The 20,519-nt window shown below is 37.0% G+C and overlaps 1 protein-coding gene across 1 annotated transcript in view; it reads right to left on the bottom strand.

Annotated features, from left to right (window-relative positions):
- THSD7A (thrombospondin type 1 domain containing 7A) overlaps positions 1-20,519 on the bottom strand; it is a 743,356-nt gene that overhangs the window by 681,271 nt on the left and 41,566 nt on the right. The window lies entirely within an intron of this gene.

Below are 20,519 nucleotides of genomic sequence, written 5' to 3'. Positions count from 1 at the left end.
CTGGTGGGGCTCCTGGAGGTAAAACGCAGGAAAGCGTGGAGGCCTTCCGAAGGTTGGGCTCACAAAAGTTTCTCTCTCTCAGGCTAGTCTCCAACAATTAATTACCCTTTAAGTGTTCCTACCAAGGTACAGCAATGGCTTCTGCTCCCCATAAACTGTGATTCTCTGTGTTTGTCTGTGTTCACAGTTTGGGGGCAGCAGTTTGCCCTGTGGCTTCCATTCTTTGATGAATCTATAGAGTTGGTAATTTTCAGTTTGTTCAGCTTTTTCCTTGTTGCAAGGATGGGAGTTCAGACTTCTAAGCTCTTTACATGCTGGACCTGGCTTTATAAAGGCTTATAATTTATAATATAATATTATAAATGCTTATAATATTCTTTAATCATTAAAAATTTGATTATTCAAGGACATAACCCCATCAGTCACATTTATCCTAGTTCAGCTATTGTGAAAACTTGTAGACTTTATTTTCCTGACCTGCTGGGAAACAAAACTCGTTCTCCTGACCTTCACAACATATATCCTACCTTCTGGATCAAGCCTTGATCCAAAAAGGCCTATCTGTGGCTTGAGACATACCTAGTTTTCACTAGCATATGAATACCTTAATTGGCAAGAATTGCTGGAAAATCATCATGAATGTGATTAGCAAGTCTGTCTTTACTATATTTGGCCAAAGGCCAAATACCCACCATTAATTGAAAGGTTGCCTTCCCTCTGGAAATTTATGAAAGGAACAGCAAATTATTAGAAGCTGAAAGGTAGTTCTGTTTTATTTGTATGTCATTCCCTGAAAACACTTTTATCTAATTTGGCGGAAATTTTGGTGGAAAGTACCAAAACACTGCATACCAAAAGTTAAATAAATGAAGGGAAGAGGATTAAAAAGTCAATGTTTTCTAAACTCAACCTTGAAAAATAATCTTGTTGAAAAGAGTTTGTTGTGATGCAGTCATGATGAATCACGCCAGTCAAACTAAAGGATTTTGGGAGTTGCTATTTTTAAGTTATATACTATATAGTGAGTTTGGCAGCATTCACACATCCAAAACAAATTATTTTTACTTTTAAAATATTGTTAACAGACTGAGTCACCACATTTTCACATATCCACTTTCAGTTCATGCTTTAACTATTTTTTAACTAAATGACAGAAGAGAATTACATTAAACTGCATCAAATTTTCACTCAATATTTGTCCTTAGTAGAAAGGAAATGCCTTCATGGATTAAATGACATAAAAGAAATAAAATACAAGCTAAACTTTAAGGGAGGTGGGGACTAATGGTGTGTGAAAATTTAATAGGCTTCAGTATGCCTACCATGCTGTACTCCATTTGTTAAAGAATGGAAGAAGCAGCAGCTCTGAGTAATGTGAATGAAGGTTATTAGCAATAATAATGGTTTGCTAGCTGATAAATTTGCAGATTAAGCAACGTCTGCCATTGAGGTCAGTAATATTTCAAAGATATTGCTCAAAAGAGAATAGAATGGGTATTTTATTTTTGTATCAAGAAAACTAGACTCTTTACCAAAGTGTGTGGCAGCAGAAGTCTTGCTTCTCTCATTCTTCAATTTAATGGGCAGTGTGAATTCTACCTAGTACTGAAAATTTTATGACATTTTACTCATTCAATCATACAGTGCTCTAGAGTTATGCTCAAACTGTCTGCTACTCTGTTCTTGTTAAAGATCACATCAGATAAAGTAACAACCTATTTCATATCCAGGTCAGTTTTATAATAAAAATAATGAATAATGTATGTACGTTTCTCCACTGGAACTGCATTTTTGCCATTTTTGTAGTGAAAACAGCTAGTGCTAAATTTTCAAAATGGCCACTAGGTTTCCAACATTTGAGTTTTCATTTATTAGACAAAATACCTTCAGGAAAGAACCTTTGAAACTTTCATAAAGTAAACGCAGGGTGCCAAGTGTTCTGATTAGCTAGCCTGATGGTCAGAAATGTAGGTGTGGACCGACCATGTGATTATTTTGTTGATAACACTAGGAATTCAAGAAGGTCTCTAAGAACATGGCTCCAGGGCTTCCCTGGTGGCGCAGTGGTTGAGAATCTGCCTGCTAATGCAGAAGGGTTCGAGCCCTGGTCTGGGAAGATCCCACATGCCGCGGAGCAACTAGGCCCGTGAGCCACAACTACTGAGCCTGCGCGTCTGGAGCCTGTGCTCCGCGAGAGGCCACGATAGTGAGAGGCCCGCGCACCGCAATGAAGAGTGGCCCCCGCTTGCTGCAACTAGAGGAAGCCCTCACACAGAAACGAAGACCCAACACAGCCAAAAAAATAAATAAATAATAATTAAAAAAAAAAAAAAGTAAAGCCTTGTTAACCACATAAAAAAAAAAAAAAGAACATGGCTCCAGAGTTGAGTACACTGTGCATGTGGTTTAGTCTGATCTACACAGCTTTGTGAATTGTCCATCATAATGCCTTGTTTCATGACATCTTTTAGCGGAAGCCAGAACCACTCAAATTATATGATTAATTACATTCCTTTTCAATCACTAACTATTTGATATAAGCACACCCTATGACAAATGCTGTCAGTAGTTCTGTGAACATACAGTATTAGTAGTAACTCTCAGTACCAGCCAATTTGGCTAAAATAACCAAATTTCCACTAAATCACTCAAGTAGATCTTGCCTAGATGACATGGAGGCATTATTTTCCAGATCCTATTCTGAAAAGCACAAGTAAAAGTATTTTGGAGAGAGAACAGTATACACTTTGACAATAGCTTGGCTGAGACTGTGGTCCAAAGAGCCAGGAAGGAAGTAGCCCAGGGTAGCTGACAGTGCCTGAGCCCAACCCCCTCTGAATCACAATCCATTTAGGAAGCAAAAGGCCAACACCAGAGACTAGCAGACATAGTACTTGAGTAGTCTGGAGACTCAGCTTAGGAAGGTAATGATCATAGTTCATGATATAACCCCAGAAAAGTAAAGAAAAGGATCAAACCCAGGATTTGAAGATGAAGATGACAGTAAAGACAGAAACTCATGTACCACAAAAAAAATTCCTTAGTCCATTGGTTTTCAAATGTTGCTGCACCCTTGAATCACTGATGGGAAAATTATTTGAGGAACAGATGTTAAGCAGTTTACTTTAAGAAAGGGAGCTAAAGTTCTTCAAAAAGATCTGCAGTTTGTATCCAAGCCCCATTCCCTTCACCCTTCAGAAACTGGCAGGCACGAATGTTCCTTTCCATTCCCACTTAAGGTTTGGCCTTACATCCAGCATAAAAGAAGAGTGTTCATAACTCAAGAAGCAAAGGAGACTAGCAGATTGCAAAGGAGCCAATCAGGAGCATCTTGTTTTCATTCCTGAAACATGGATTTTGCCTATAAATTAAAGGTCTTCACCGTAGGTACTCAAAGTGTGGTCCCAGACCAGCAGCTTCAAGATCACCTGAGAGTATTTCAGAAATGCAAATTAACCCCAGACCTACTAAATCAGTAACTCTGAGGGTGGAGCTTGGCAATCTGCATTATAACAAACCCTCCAGATGATTCTGGTGCATTTTTCAAAGTCTGAGAAGCAATGGACTTTACAAAAATTTATGTAACCTATTCACTATTTTTTTCTTGAATTGGTGGGCAGTCCTATAATAAATCTGTAGATCATTAAGATTTTCAGATTCAATTATCTGTGTCCTAAATTTTTATTCAAATATAATACAAACCCTGCCCCGGCCTGTCTGCATATTTTACTCAAAGTTTTAAAAGTCAGAGGGAACATTTGTTATCAGTCTTACTAAAAGGAACCTGAAGTACTTGTACAGATAGGCCACATTCCCTGAGGGTGTTCTGAACCAAGAATGAGCCTGTAGTTTTCTAGGACATCCCTTTTGTGTCTGCTACCTTGTGAACAATCTGGAATAGCCATAAGAGGAGGAAGTCTCAAATCAGAGGGCCGATTAAGCCTTTGGCTCCTCCTGTAACTAGAAGCGTGACATGACAATTTTATGAGTCTCAATTTTCACATAAAGTGGAAATAATAAAGTAAAATGGAAAAAAAAAAAACACTTCACATGGTGATAACTGAAAGAGATCATTTACATGGGGGATGAAAGTCCTACCCAATACTAATTTCCACATTTTACTTAATAGTTCTGTGTATTGCTGTCTTAAACTACTCTGTGGTAAAAAGAATGTCCACCCTCCCCCAAAAGCTGTCCACATCCTAATCCCCAGACCTGTGATATATTACCTGACATGGCAGAAGGGACTTGGCAGATGTGATTAAGGTTAAGGACTCTGAGATGGGGAGAGTATCCTGGATTACCCAGGTGGGCCCAATCTAAGTATATGAATTCTCGCAAGTGGAAAGTTGTTCCCAGCAGCAGTCAGAGTTTTAAGAACAGAAGAATGGTCAGGAACATGAACCTTGCTGCCTTTTAAGATGAATGAAGGGGGTCATGAGCCAGGGAATGCAGGCAGCCTCTAGAGGTTGGAAAAGACAATGAAACAAAATTTTCCCTAAAACCTCCTAAAAAGAGTACAGCCCTACTGACAACTTGATTTTAGACCAGTGACACTCATGTTGGACTTCTTACCTTCAGAATTGTAGGATAATAAATTTGTGTTATTTTAAGCCATTAAAGTTGTGTTAATTTGCTATGGCAGCAGTAGGAAACTAATATTCCTATACTTATTCTAAGCTACTTTAAGATGTAAAACTGGGGTGTGCACAACAGGACCACTGACATCCAAACGGATCCCAGGAACAGATTAATGGTGCAGAGAACCATCATTACAACACATAGGCAAGGTAGTTACTAGAGGTAAGCATTATGTACCCTCCTTTCACTGAATCAGAGCATAAACTCATTTTAAGAAAACAGTCAAATCACAATTTGGCAATGAAGCCGGGCCTTTGAACTTTTCAACTTGCTTTTGAAAAGTAATGCTTCTTCTGTCTTTTGCAAGAGTTGAAATATAAAGTCTTAGCTGCCCTAGCCGCCACAAAACAGTTATACTTACCATGAAGTTCCCCCAGAGAGAAATCAGAAATTAGTGGACATAGCAGAACAATAAGTTTTTTGAAAGTGCCTGAACGATTTGTGTTTGTCTAACATTGTAGGGGAATGTGTAAGCAATGAACCATGAGCTTATTGATTTTTTTTAAAACATGCACCCAATTGCCTCACCAGTGGAAATACATTCTAATAGTTTTGAAAAGAAATTGAAATATACCATATTGATACTGTGTTTCACCAAGACTGCAAACAACCAGGATCTCCCTTTCTGATTTTCAAGATTTATAATTTTAATATTTCACTTACAAACATAAACTGGGCAAAATATGGGATTACAAAGAGGTTTAAGTAGCTTCTCTACAGACTAGAGAAATATTTCTGAGATGCTTACAGATGGCGATCTTCTCACTGTATCCACACATGGTAGAGAGTAGAGAGAGCAAGCTCCATGTCTCTTTTACAAGGGCACTAATTCTATTCATGAGGGCTCCACCTTCATGAACTAATTACCTCCCAAAGGCCCCACCTCCTAATACCATCACATTGGGTGTTAGGATTTCAACATATAAATGTGGGGGGAGGCGAGTACACAAACATTCAGCCCATAACAGAGAATAAATATTTAACCATTATACCCTCCCTAGCAAAGTCAGTGTTTCATGAAAGGAACAGTTTAACTGTGGGACCAAGTGGACTACCCTACAGGACCATTATGCAGGCCTACACAGAGTCTTGAGACATGCGTATGGGATGAAGAATCTGACAGTCTATTAAGAGTGAAATGAGTGGGAGGGTGGATGCAAGGGATGCTGGCCTGTAGCCTTGCAGTACTTCACAACTCTTCTGTAAAAAAACTACTTAAGAAACTAGGCTGGAAGTCAGATTGTCTAGGATTGGAATCCAGTACTATCACTTAATACTTATACATCCTCTAGAATTTCTCTCAGCTCCAGTTGCCAATCTGTAAGATGGAGATGTGCATCTGACTATACGGTTGTCATCAGTATTAAATGAAACAATCTAAGTATTTACCTAATCCTGTACATGTAGTGAACATTCAGTAATATTAAGTATTTTCAAAATTACTGATGACAATTATTATGCTGGGTCTGCTGCTAGAGTTAACACAGGTTGGAGTTGAGAGAAACTCAGAGGGAAAAGGAACAACCTATGTTTTCTTCTTCCATCATTTTTTTTTTAATCTATTTTTATTTACTTATTTAATTTTTGGCTGTGTTGGGTCTTCGTTTCTGTGTGAGGGCTTTCTCTAGTTGCGGCGAGCGTGGGCCACTCTTCATCGCGGTGCACAGGCCTCTCACTGTCGCGGCCTCTCTTGTTGCGGAGCACAAGCTCCAGACACGCAGGCTCAGTAGTTATGGCTCACGAGCCTAGTTGCTCCGCAGCATGTGGGATCTTCCCAGACCAGGGCTCGAACCCGTGTCCCCTGCATTGGCAGGCAGACTCTCAACCACTGCGCCACCAGGGAAGCCCCCTTTTTTTTTTTTTTTTTTAACCAAGGTATATATCACATGCTGGCCCAGACCTGGGTTATGGAAGACACCAAGTCAGGGTCTCACGGGACAAAATATAAGTAGCAGGCTGGTTGTCAGATATGTAAATACAGGAAAAGAAGGTGAAAGGTGTCCCTGGGTATAATAGGTGGGCTGAACGACAAGGTTCTTGACCCCTAGACCGAGGAAAATTTGGCTGCAAGTAATAACACTAAGCCTCACACACAAATAAAATGTGACCTTTTTGTGCATTCCCAAAATGAGAGTTGACACTATTTGGTTGTGTGTCCAGTTCATGCCCCTTCTTCCTGATAGGTTCAAGCCCCCAGAAGTCAGTGCTCAGTGATATTAACACCAGGCCATCACTAGTGATGAGTGGGTTCCTGAGCAAAGCTGAAATAGTCAGATTATCTTTTCCAGAGCCACTTAAACTTTGAATATGGCTCAACCTACCACATGCACTCTAAGGAAAGGGGGGGTGTGGGTAGCCATATCCCACCAACTAGATGTAGTAGAAGAGAGAATTTGTTTGCAAAAATATACGGTAAAACAGACATGCAGGGAGGAATAAAAATGAAGAATGGAAAGTCCCAACGGTTTTTCCTGTTTATGTTAGGTAACTGAGGCTTGGATGAATTTCTGTCCCTGGACTTCAGGCTATGCCCCAGCACCCTCATTATTAATTTGCCTCAAAACTTAAGAAGGATTTCAAGTTTGTTTCCCTTACTTCGAATCAAAGAATTCAAACAATGTAATTACATAACCTGTGATAGTGAGCCATGGATTTTTGCCTCTATGATTACCCTCTAGCTCAATTTGAAAATATTATTGGACCTTCCTCTTGAATAGTGAAAGTAATAGGCAGAAAGTATCATTATAGCTTCAACAGCCTAATGCTGTTAAGTCATTAAAGGTTTTCACGTGTGTTGATGCTACTTTATAGAGATAACAAGTATGATACTCTAGCTGATTCCAAATAATAAACTTGAGCCAACTACAAAACCACTAAAATATCCTGAGCAATCTTAGTATCATTGAGATTTACACCGTGTAGTATATAAGTCCAGATTACTGGTACTTTGTGAATACATTATATGTATTTTTTTTGTGTTTTAACATTGTTTGCCAAGTAAGCGATGCACTACTTTTTTTAAAACAAAATACTTATATTTTAGTGGTTGTTTTGATAAGAATAACTGAAAAAAATCCAAAAGGAAGGTTAATGCCACAGCATACATTTTTATTGCTTTTTTAATGACTATGTATTAGTTTTTGTACACAAATCTCTTCCAATAGGGTGGAAAAAAACCACTTACTATATAAAACAATCAAAATGCAAGTCATAGAGTATAAAGACTTCACTACCAAACAAAATTTCAACCTGTTCATGTATTTTGGTTAACAGATTGCATTTGTTTCCAACCCTTTCTGGTATCATATGAAATAAATTGTTACCAAGTTATATTCCAAATATCTATCACTATATTCATCAATAGGAGTTAATCCATGAAGACTGAAATTTCATACTATAATTATATATTTTTGAAAAGAAATTATATATTTTAGATAAAAAGTATTTACAGGCAACCTATTTAGAATTACTAATACAGGGAAGAAAAAACAGATGAGCCGTATTATCTAGCTTTAAGTGACGTGATTTTTTGGGGGCCAAATATTTACTAATTTTAACAGCAGTTATATACTAAAATGCTAATATATTTTCATTGTATCACTGAAGAGGATGGTAGGTAGAGGAGTTTCAAACACTTTGAATTGGGGGGTACACACTTTGAGGGGTAAAATGCACACAATGTTTCATGAGCCCATATGTCTAGTAACAGTATGGATTACAGTCCAGCCTCCTCTCTTGGCTGAGAGAGGAAGCTGGCCTAGAGTTGCAGGTTGTGAAGCCAAGGTTAATTACTGTCTAAGTCTTGAACAGCCACGAGCTAGGAAACCAGAAGAAATCTGAACAACTAGAAAAAGCACAAAGGAAGATTCAGTACCCAAAATTAAGCAAGACTTAGTCAAAAGGTGGGACTTTGCAAGCACCTCTGGACAGAAGTAATAAGTGGAATGGCCAAGTCCAAGGAAAAGTTACAGGGGACCACGCTCCTCTCCCCTGCCAGGAGGGAATAGCTCTGGGGTTTCCCTAAATGATCTAATGCTGTGTTCTCCACCCAGGAAGTACATTAAATCACCTGAGGAGCTTTAAAAACAAAAATACTAATACCTTCGTTTCACTCAAGACCAATTTAGTCAGAATCTCTAGGGGTTCAAAAAACACAACGAGCATTGAGAACTACTAATTAAATGGCAAAAACTACCCAACTCAGGGAAATGCTGATGGTGAAAGGTAGGTTCCTACAAGGAATCCCCTGCAACCAAACCTTCCCAGGGGAGTGTGCACAAAGCTGATAAGGTCACAGGGCTTGTAGGTTCACCAGCAGCCATGTGGGGAGGGAGCTCCCAAGGCACTAAGCCAGTTCAGAGGACATGCTTAGCACCGTAGAGCAGAAAAAGATTACATAAACTTGTTCATAACTTGATGTCTATAATGAAGTATATTCCAAAATGAATTATCACAAAACGGTTATGACTTAATACCCTATGTAAGTGCCCATTAAAAGCAAACAATAAGAGATGCTCTAAATTCTTTCCAGCTTCAATCCAAGGCATAATATAGGGGGGGAAAGTTTCCTTTTGTCTAAAATTCATTGAAAGGATCTTAATTTCTAAAATCTGCTTTTGTCCCAAATGTTCAGAAGTTCATACATGCAAAAATAAAAAAAAACCTAAAAAGCTGATCCTTATAGCTGCAATATTTTTCCATCCTGAAAAGCAGCAGGCTTCTGTGTATTTCTAGATGTTTTTCTCCTAAAATGTGCATCTGACAAGCAAAATGAGATGCCATCCCCTCCTCTGTCTGAGAGTCAGAAAAGGGGCTTCCAGCCTTTGCCCTAAGGAGGTAAGAGCCTTCTTGGAATGTGTCCATCATTAAAACAGTGCTTGAGGGCATTTACCTGCTCGTATTTTAATTACTGTTCTCATGTTATTTATGTTAACCCTATGGAAGTCAACCCCAAGCCCACTTTTAGCAATTAATTATTTTCCTTTTTTATTAAGATATTTGGGTTTCGACCAAAGAAATAAACTGCTTTATAAAATTCATCATATTCACTAGCAGTACATTGAAATCAATCCCTTTACACCACTGGTGCTGGAGGACAAGATAAACATGCCACATGGGCTAACATTTTAGCCTGAGTCAGCATAATAATGTTATTACAGAATTCTATTGTACTGATTAGCATACATCAGCATATAAATCAACTTCAGTGTCAGGGCCAAAATCTTTCCCTAACTGTGGATACACTGGTGCAGTTCCCTACCTGCCCCCACTTCCTTTCTGCCAGAGGAAGCTGGGAAACTTAGAGTCAAAGAAGGGTTTATTTTTGCAACATCACTTCAGTCTGGAAAAGACAAGGTTTACTTTGTAAATAAACTATTTTCCTGTAAGTAAACTTGAGGTCAATTCTGCAAAACAGGGGAAGAAAAAGGAGCACATAATGCATTGGACAGCGTGGGGAGGATTCAACATTAAAGTGTGGGTCTGGTGTGTGTCCAGTCTAGGGTGAAAGATAAGAGATCACTGGATAGTTTTGAAATGTGAAAGAAGACAGAAGTTCATTCTCTTAAGGGCCTCCTTGAGGATAGAGATTAAACCTTGGATGTCCTTGAAATTCAGTACTTTTTTCTCTGTTCTAAGAGCAAAAGCTCTATTAGAGGAAAACTTTCCTTCCTCAAACCTCCACCCTTTCTATTCTCTTTGCCTGCAATTTAGCAAATTCCATTTTTATTTACCTATGGTTAATATTTACTTTTATGTTGTTATGTCTCAGGAGACAGAAATCGCATCTTATTGATTACTGCACGTCTCATGATGCCTAATACTCAATATGTTTCTGTTCATTGTTTGCTTTGCTCAGCGTAGGTAATAAGGTATCTGAAAAATTTACTCAGAGCATCTCCAAGTAGAAGAGATGAATGGAAGCTCCTATGCCAGCAGGTGTCACCTCCCAGATCTGGCATGTGCAAATAACCATGTGTATTATGGAAAATAAATATATTTTGACATATATAAGGTCAAATTACATATCCAAATAGATAATTAATCTTATAAATAAAATCATTTTTCTAAACTATGAATAGTAATTGCTTAAATGGTAAAGGTCCATGACTTGGAGCCACACATTCTAAAATATTCTTGGACCAAGACTGTATAAATTTTTTTTAAGCCTTGCTCTTTAGCATGTCCAGTTTCACCTTTGAAGATGCCCTATTCACTATCATTCCTACTTTATGACCTTCATCATGTGAAGCTAAGATAGCAGGAACTCTAAGCACTTTGAACAGTGACTGCATTGTATTCAAATATATCTTGGTGTACGCAATACATCTTAGTTAACATAATTACAACGATAATGATAATTATCTTGTTTAAATTGTTTATCTTTCATTTCTGTATGTAGAGCTTCTTGGTGGCTACCAGTTATTTCTATAAACCTTAATTCAACAGTCCATACATTTTGTTGTATGTATGTAAGTACAAACATGTGTAAAGAACAGACTGCAAAGCAAGGTTAAAGTAATCAATGCTCAAATGCACCAAATACATTCATGTGCCTATAAGAAATTCTATATATTATAATTGACAGCTACTTAGTACTAAAAGATGAAAACCAAAAATCCATTTTAACAAGAATGTGCTAAATTTTTTGGAATTTATTCAGTATATGAATAAATGCAAAAGCAAAAATAGCATATAAAGATTTATACAGAATTGCATGCTTTAATTCTTGAGCTCAGGGGGATGATGATCACTATGGTGAAATAAAGAATGGTGATATTAATTCATTTATCAAAAAAAGACTACATGTCAAAGACAAATAGCCTCAACAAATTATTCATGTAGGATACTAGTCGTTATATATGTCACAAGTGAAAGTTGTGCCACTATTGACTTTTCCGGTATAAGAAAAGCTCCACCATTAGCAGTCAAACTCTTCTAGTATGTATACATGCTACTGGCTCAGTATCAACCATCCTTCCAGCCCTTCCTGCTGTGAACGGCCCCTGAACATTAATTGATGGTTGTGGTTTGCAGATGGTCATAAGGAGGAATGTTTTTCTTGTTAAACTGATGCACACAACATTTAACAAGAATGTTTTTCTTGTTAAACTGATGTTAAATTGACGTCTATAAAAAGCATCAATACTTAAATGAATGCCCACGGATTACGGTAATAATAACTCACATCTTAAACTTTGGAACCAAATATTTCAAAGTGTAATTTGTAGTCTATTTTTCTTGAATCAATTACTTCATTGTTTCATTAAAACGTTATATCAAAGCTGTAAGTTAAAAGTGCTACTAAATGACTAAAATACTATCTAATTCCTTTCATGTGCCTTTGCATTTGTTGGCAAAGCTATGTGAAATATGCTTCTGGGGAAATGGTATATTAATGTGCATTGTAGTAATTCATATTGCTGAGTTACATGAAGTAATAAAATGGCATTTCCTCTAATTTACTGAAGGACAAGGTTCTCATCAGGAACCGAAACAAATGACATTTTTATAAAAAATGTGAACTTAGACTAACAGTCAAGAGTAAGGAATATGTATATATTTTCAGGTTTTTTTATATTTGTCATCATTCACACTATCACTCAACCTCAAGCACTTTACCTATTACCACTTTATTACAAGAAAAAACCAAATTCATAGCAATGATGAAAAATGAAAAAGATTAAGTTCAGACATGAGTCACAGTAGCAATCCTGTTGACATTTGGTTCTAGCTATAGCATGGAGCTTGAGGTACAGGTTATGTAGCTACTTAACTTTGTGAATAGCATGATGTAGTCTAAAATATAAACTACAATCTAGACTAGGAACCCCAGATTAAACCAATTACTGAATGAAATTATCCATTATATGTTAAGTATCTGTTAAGCACATTAGTTTATTCACTCCCAGGTTAATATGCTATTTACTACACAGTATGTTTAACAGTCAAGTGTTCTCAAATAAATTATCGCTAATTTTATAAAAAAATATACTTAAGTATGTTTTACATTTTTCATTTTCTCTAATGCATTGAGCTTTCTGCAGAAAAACTTGTTGCAGAACAATGTTCCTGGTTAGCACTGGTGTTGGAAAAACTACCCAAAATCCAAATTACACCATTTTGAAGGTATTGAAGAATTATCAAGACTGTGGACTTGAGAGACCCTGACCCCAGAGAGAACGGAAGTACAAAGGACAGAGCCCAACATTCACTACTGCTTTTCCCTTTAAAATCATTTGCTAATTTGCAAGCACAGGGTAGGGGCTGAAAAACTGAACAGAGCTTCTCATGGGGATGGGGCAACAAATTGGAGTTGAGAGACATCAAGGAGAAGGGGTCCTAAGAAACACCCCAGTTGGGACCCATGAATGTTGATATTACACATAGCCAAACAAGCCTATATGCCAAATGCTTACATTTGTATTTGTGTGTATATGTATACACATATGCACACATACTTACTTCAAAGTTGAAACACATGAGTAGCCCTAAGACTGAACTGCAATTCTACAACTGCATTGAATTGAATTGAACATAATCTATCCCTTCTCTCTGCCTGAAGGAAGCAAAAGTGAATTCTCTCAAAAAAAAAATATTCAGAGACTAAAATTACCCCTAAAATTTTTCATACACTATGGAAAGAGAACATTCCATTAAATTTTTTCAGGCATATCATAAAAAAGAACAAATTAATCAAGGCCAAAATAGAAAAAAGACAACAGAAACAAACCCATGGTAGAGACAGATATTGAAATTATCAGACGTAAATATGGTGAGTACTGTCATGTGGTTACATAACAAGGTAGAGAACTTCAGTCAAGAGCTGAAAACTATAAAAATTAATCAAATAGTCATTCTAGAAATGAAAATTTTATAATGGTTAAAATTTAAGTAACACACTGTGACTCTAGGCATGTAATTATATTGAGCATTACACTAAATTCTATCCAAATGAGATTAATATCCTTTTCCTAATAAGTATACATTTCTAGTAAGCACAAATTAGCCAAAGTTTCTTTGGCTAATCTTCCTGCAAATTACTCCATTGGTACGTGAATTTCATCCTTACACTCAAATACAGGTTGTGATTTTCATTCTCCATCTATGAAAGTATCATTTTTTATACATATGTGTCAGACCACTTGAAAATTTCATTTTTCCAAGTGTATTAAAAATGAGTTCAGAGGCAGGATCAAGATGGTGAAGTAGGAAGATACTGAGCTCACCTCTTCCCACAGACGCACCAAAACTACTACTACATATAGAACAACTCTGAGAACAACCTGAAGACTAACAGAAAAGCTCTTCTACAACTAAGGATATAAAGAAAAAACAATCGAGATGGGTAGGAGAAGCAGAGACAAAGTCTAGTCAGGACCTACACCCCTGCTGTAGCAACCCACAAGCAAAAGGGGCTATCACAAAGGCAGAGGTCCTCCTTAAGGAGCAAGGGGTTCAAGCCCCATATGAGGCACCCCAGCCCTGGGAACCTGTATCAGGAAGATGAGCCCCGTTAACATCTGTCTTTGAAAACCAAAGGGGCTTATATTCAGGAGAACCTGAGTGCTGGAGAAAACCAAGACTTCACTCTTAAAGGGCTTATACATGAATTCACTTGCTCTGAGACCCAGCACAGAAGCAGGCGTTTGTAAAGTACTTGGGCCACACAAGAAAATGATTCCTGGACTAACTGTAGGCAAAGTGCCAAAGGTCAAGGATCTGTTGGAACTTTCTCCAGGGACTGAAGCACTGGAAGGTGCCATTTTTCAAATTCTCCCTCTACCTAGCTAGCTCAGTGCTGGCAGGTGCCATTTCTGACATGTGCCACCTATCTTGCTAGTACCACTTACCCCACCCAAGAATTCCCCTGTGACTCACACCCAATCCACTCACCCTGGCAAGGGCCACTCCAAAGTGGCTCCCACCCTGAGGGTCCAGTCCCACCCACTAGGGTACCCACAACAGCCACAGACTGGCCTCACAGACAGCTGTGCCAGAGGCCACCCCTGCACACCTGTGTACCACAGCAGCCAAGCAAGCACAGCACCAGTAAAACAGGTGGGCCCACTCTAACTCCCTGGAGTTTCTGGCTCTGGTGACCAGTGGGGCATTGTTCTTCTGAGTTCCACAGGAAACCTTCCACAAAAGACCACACCTTTAAGACCAGGAGACATTGTTGATCTACCTTATACATAGGAACAGAGAGGCAAAACAAGGAGAAAAAGGAGTACGTTCCAAACAAAAGAAAAAGACAAAACCTCAGGAAAAGAACCAAACAAAACAGAGATAAGTAACTTACCTGAGAAAGAATTTAAAGTAATAGTCATAAAAACACTCACTGAACTCGGGAGAATAATGGATGAAAACAGTGAGAACTTCAGTAAAGAAATAGAAAATATAAAAAAGAACCAATCAGAGCTGAAGAATACAATAACTGAAATGAAAAATACACTAGATGGAATCAACAGCAGAATAGATGATAAAGAAGACTGGATCAGCAATCTGGAAAACAGGGTAGTGGAAACCAACCAATCAGGAAAGCAAAAAAAAAAAAAAAAAAGAATTAAAAAAAAATAATAGTTTAAGAGATCTCTAGGACAACATTAAGTGTATTAACATTAGCATTGTAGGGGGTCTAGAAGGAGAGGAGAAAGAGAAATAGAAAAACTTATTAGAAGAAATAATGGCTGAAAACTTCCCTAACCTGGTGAAGGAAACAGACATCTAAGTCTAGGAAGCACAGACAGCGCCAAACAAGATGAACCCAAAAACACTTACACTGAGATTCATTACAATTAAAATGTCAAAAGTTAAAAAAAGAATCTTGAAGGCAGGAAGAGAAAAACTAGTTGCATACAAGGGAACCCCCATAAGACTTTAAAAAAAGCTAAAGGGGGCTTCCCTGGTGGTGCAGTGGTTGAGAATCTGCCTGCCAATGCAGGGGACACGGGTTCGAGCCCTGGTCTGGGAAGATCCCACATGCCACGGAGCAACTAGGCCCGTGAGCCAAAACTACTGAGCCTGCGCGTCTGGAGCCTGTGCTCCGCAACAAGAGAGGCCGCGATAGTGAGAGGCCCGCGCACAGTGATGAAGAGTGGCCCCCACTTGCCAAAACTAGAGAAAGCCCTTGCAAAAAAAAAAAGCTAAAGGAGTTCACCTCCATTAAACCAGCTGTACAAAAATATTAAAGGGACGTCATTAAACAAAAAAGAAAAGCCACAACTAGAAATAATTCATGAAAGGAAAAATACCACTGGTTAAAAAAATATATACAGTTGGCCTTCTGTATCTGAGGTTCCACATCCACAGATTCAACAAACCACAAACCAAAAATATGTTTGAATCAGCAAATGCAGAATCCATGGATACAAAGGGCCAATTGTAAAGGACTTGAGCATCGGACTTTGGTATCCACTAGGGGCAGAGCGTTCTGGAACCAATCCCCTGTGGGCACAGAGGGCCAACAGTAGAGTAAAGGCAGTGATCAACCACACACAAAGCTAGTATGAAGGTTAAAAGACAAAAGCAATAAAATCAACTATAACTACAGTAATTGGTTAAGAGATAAACAAAATAAAAGGATGTAAAATATGACATCAAAAATGTAAAGTGGGGAAGTAGAAATATAGTGTTTTTAGAATGTGTTCAAACTTAAGTGACCATCAACTTAAAACAGACTGCTATACACATAGGTTGTGATACTTGAACCTTATGGCAACCACAAACCAGAAACATATAACAGATACATACACAAAAAAAGAGAAAGAAAAAGCATAACACTAAAGTCATCAAATCACAAAGAAGGACAGAGAAGAGATACAAAAGCAACCAGAAAAAAAAATGTACGAAATGGAGTAAGTAGACATCTATCAATAGTTACTTTAAATATAAATGGACTAAATGCTCCAATGAAAAGAAACAGAGTGGCTGAATGGATTAAAAAACAAGACCCATCTATATGCTGCCTATAAGAGACTTACTTCATATCTAAAGCAACACACAGGCTGAAAGTCAAAGGATGAAAAGAAGATATTCTATGCAAATGGAATGGAAAAATATGGGGTAGCAATACTTCTATCAGATAAAATAGACTTTAAAACAAAGGCTGTAAGAAAAGACAAAGAAAAGCATTGTATAATGATAAAGGGGTTAATCCAACAAGAGGTTATAATACCTGTAAATATTTATTCCCCCAACATAGGAGCACCTAAATATTAACAGACATAAAAAGAAAAACTGACAGTTACACAATAGTACTAGAGGACTTTAATTCCCCACTTACAGCAATGGATAGATTATCCAGAAAAAAAAAAAAATCAATAAAGAAATACTGCCCCTAATCTACACCTTTTACCAGCTGGACTCAATAGATACTTATAGAACATTACATCCTAAAACAGAATACGCATTCTTCTCAATTGTACATGGAACATTCTCCAGGATAGATCATACACTAGGCCACAAAACAAGTCTCAATAAATTTAAGAAGACTGAAACCATATTAAGCATCTTTTCCAACCACAATGGTATGAAACTAGAAATCAACTACAAGAAAAGTGGAAAAAACACAGACTAAACATGCTACTAAACTATCAATAGCTCAACAAAGAAATCAGAGAGGAAATCAAAGAATACCTTGAGACAAATGAAAAAGGTAACACGTCCTTCAAAAATCTTTGGACACAGAAAAAGCAGTTTTAAGAGGAAAGTTTAGAGCAATATAGGCCTGTTTAAAAAAAATTTTTTAAATCTAACGTTACACCTGAAAGGAACTAGAAAACAAAGCCCAAAATTAGTAGAAGGAAATAAAGACCAGAGTGGAAATAAGTCAAATAGAGACCCCCCCCCAAAGAAAACAACAGAAAAGATCAATGAACCTAAGAGTTGGTTCTTTGACAAGACAAACAAAACTGACAAACCTTTAGCCAGATTCATCAAGATAAAAAGAATGCCCAAATAGATCAAAAATGAAAGAGAAGTTATAACCAATACCACAGAAATACAAAAGATCAGAAGAGACTACTATGAACAACTATATGCCAACAAATTGGAAAATCTAGAAAAGAAATAGATACATTCCTAGAAAATACAGTCTTCCCAGCCTGAATCAGGAAGAAACAGACAATCTGATGAGTCTTATCAGTAGTAGTAAAATTGAATCAATAATCCAAAAAAGTCCCAACCAATAAAAGTTCAGGACCATAAGCCTTCACAGATGAATTCTACCAAATACTGTAAGAAGAGTTAATACTTATCCTTCTTCAACTATTCCAAAACGTTGAAGAGGCATGAAAGCTTCCAAACTTATTTTATCAGGCCAGACTTACCCTGACAAAATCAGACAAAGACACTACAAAAAGAAATTATAGGCTAATATCTTTCATGAACATAGATGCAAAAATCCTCAACAAAATATTAGCAAACCGAATCCAACAATACATTAAAAGGAGCATATGCCATGATCAAGTGGGATTTATTCCAGGGATGCAAGGATGGTTAAACACCCAAAAATCAATGTGATATACCACATTTTTTAAAAAGGATAAAAATTGTATGATCATCTCAATAGATGCAGAAAAAAGCATTTGATAAATCCAACCATTTATGATAAAAAAAAAAACTTTTTATCACCATTTATGATAAAAAAAAAACTTTCAAAGTGTGTACAGAGGGAATGCACAACATAATAAAGCCCATGTATGACAAACCCACAGGTAATATTACACTCACTGGTGAAAAGCTGAAAGCCTTTTCTTTAAAGATCAGGAAAAAGACAAGGATACCCACTCTCACCACTTTTATTTAACATACTAATGGAAGTCCTAGCCACAGCAATTAGACAAGAAAAAGAAAAGGAATTCAAATTGGAAAAGAAGAAGTAAAACTATCACTATTTGCAGATGACATGATACTATATATAGAAAACCCTAAAGACTCCAACAAAAACTATTAGAACTCAGTGAATTCAGTAAAGCTTCAGGATATAATATAAACACACAGAAATGTCTTGCATTTCTATACACTAATAACAAGCTATCAGAAGGAGAAATGAACAATCCCATTTACAATTACATCAAAAAGAATATAACCAGGAGGTAAAAGACCTGTACTCAGAAAACTATAAGACATCAACGAAGAAATTAAAGGCAACATATAACTGGAAAGATATTCCATGCTCAAGGATTACAAGATTGTTATAATATCCATACCACCCAAAGTAATCTACAAAGTCAATGCTGTCCCTATCAAAATACTAATATAATTTTTCACAGAACTGGAACAAATAATCCTAAAATTTGTATGAAACCACAAAAGACCCTGAATTGCTAAAACAATCTCAAGAAAGAACAAAACTGGGGTCTCACATACTCTAGCTTCAAACTATACTACAAAGCTACAGTCATCAGAATAGTATGATACTGTACAAAAAACAGGCACTTAGATCAATGGAACAGAATAGAGAGCCTAGAAAAAAACCCACACACATATGGTCAATTAGTCTAAGACAAAGGAGGCAAGAACATACAACAGAGAAAAGACAGTGTCTTCAGCAAGTGGTGTTGGGAAAACTGGACAGCTACATGCACAAGAACAAGTTTGGACCACTTTTTTATACCATATACAAAAATAAACTCCAATGGATTAAGACTTGAATGTAAAACCTGAAACCAAAAACTCCTACAAGAAAGCATAGGCAGTCAGCTACTTGACACTGACGTTAGCAGTATTTTTTAGATATGTATCCTCAGGCAAGGGCAACAAAAGCAAAAACAAGTTAAGACTACAAACTTAATCTTTTGCACAGCAAAGGAAACCAGCAATGAAATGAAAAGGCAAACTACCAAATGGGAGAAGATGTTTGCAAATCATATATCCACTAAGGGGTTAATACCCAGAACACATAAATATAACTTATAAACCTCATCAAACAATCCAACTGAAAAATGGGCAGCGGACCTGAACAGACATTTTTCCAAAAAAAGACATACAGAAGGCGAACAGGGACATGAAAAGATGGTCAACATCATTAATCAAAAAGGAAATGCAAATTTAAAGCACAATGAGATAATCACCTCATACCTGTCAGAAAGGCCATACCTGTCAGTGAGGATGTGGAGAAAAAAACTCCTTGTTCACTGTTGGTGGGAGTGTAAATTGATGCAGCTACTACAGAATCCACTGCACAAAACAGTATGGAAGTTTCTCAAAAAATTACAAATAGAACTACCATATGATCCAGCAATCCCACTTCTGGGTATATATCCAAAGAAAATGAAAACACTAATTTAAAAAGATATATGCACCCCTGTGTCTGCAGTATTATTTACAACAGCCAAGATATGGAGGCAACTTAAGTGTCCAATGATAAATGAATGGGTAAAGATGTGGTATATATTATACAATGAAATGTTAGCCATAAGAATAAAATCATGCCATTTGCTACAACATGAATGGGTCTAAAGGCTATTATGCTAAGTGAAATAAGTCAAAGACAAGTATCGTATGATTTTACTTACATTTGGGATCTAAAAAATAGAACAAATGAAAAAACAAAACAAAGGAGAAACAGACTCATACAGAAAACAAACTGTTGGTTGCCAGAGAGGTGAAGAGGATTAAGAGGCACAAACTGCTAGTCATAAAATATGTCATGGGGATGTAATATACAGAATAGAGAATACAGTAAATAATATTATAATAACTTTAAATAGTGACAGATGGTAACTTATCATGATGATCTTAATATAAATAAATGTTGAATAACTGTGCTGTACACCTGAAATATAACTCTGTAGGTCAAATATAATTCAATAATAAATAAAATGAATAGCAATTTTAAACAACAGAAGAGTTCTTGATTATACTGCAGTCAAGAT

This window comes from Eubalaena glacialis, chromosome 8, assembly GCF_028564815.1.
Source record: "Eubalaena glacialis isolate mEubGla1 chromosome 8, mEubGla1.1.hap2.+ XY, whole genome shotgun sequence".
NCBI lineage: Eukaryota > Metazoa > Chordata > Mammalia > Artiodactyla > Balaenidae > Eubalaena > Eubalaena glacialis.
Note: the sequence above shows the minus strand (reverse complement) of the source record. Positions and strands in the feature narration are given on the sequence as shown.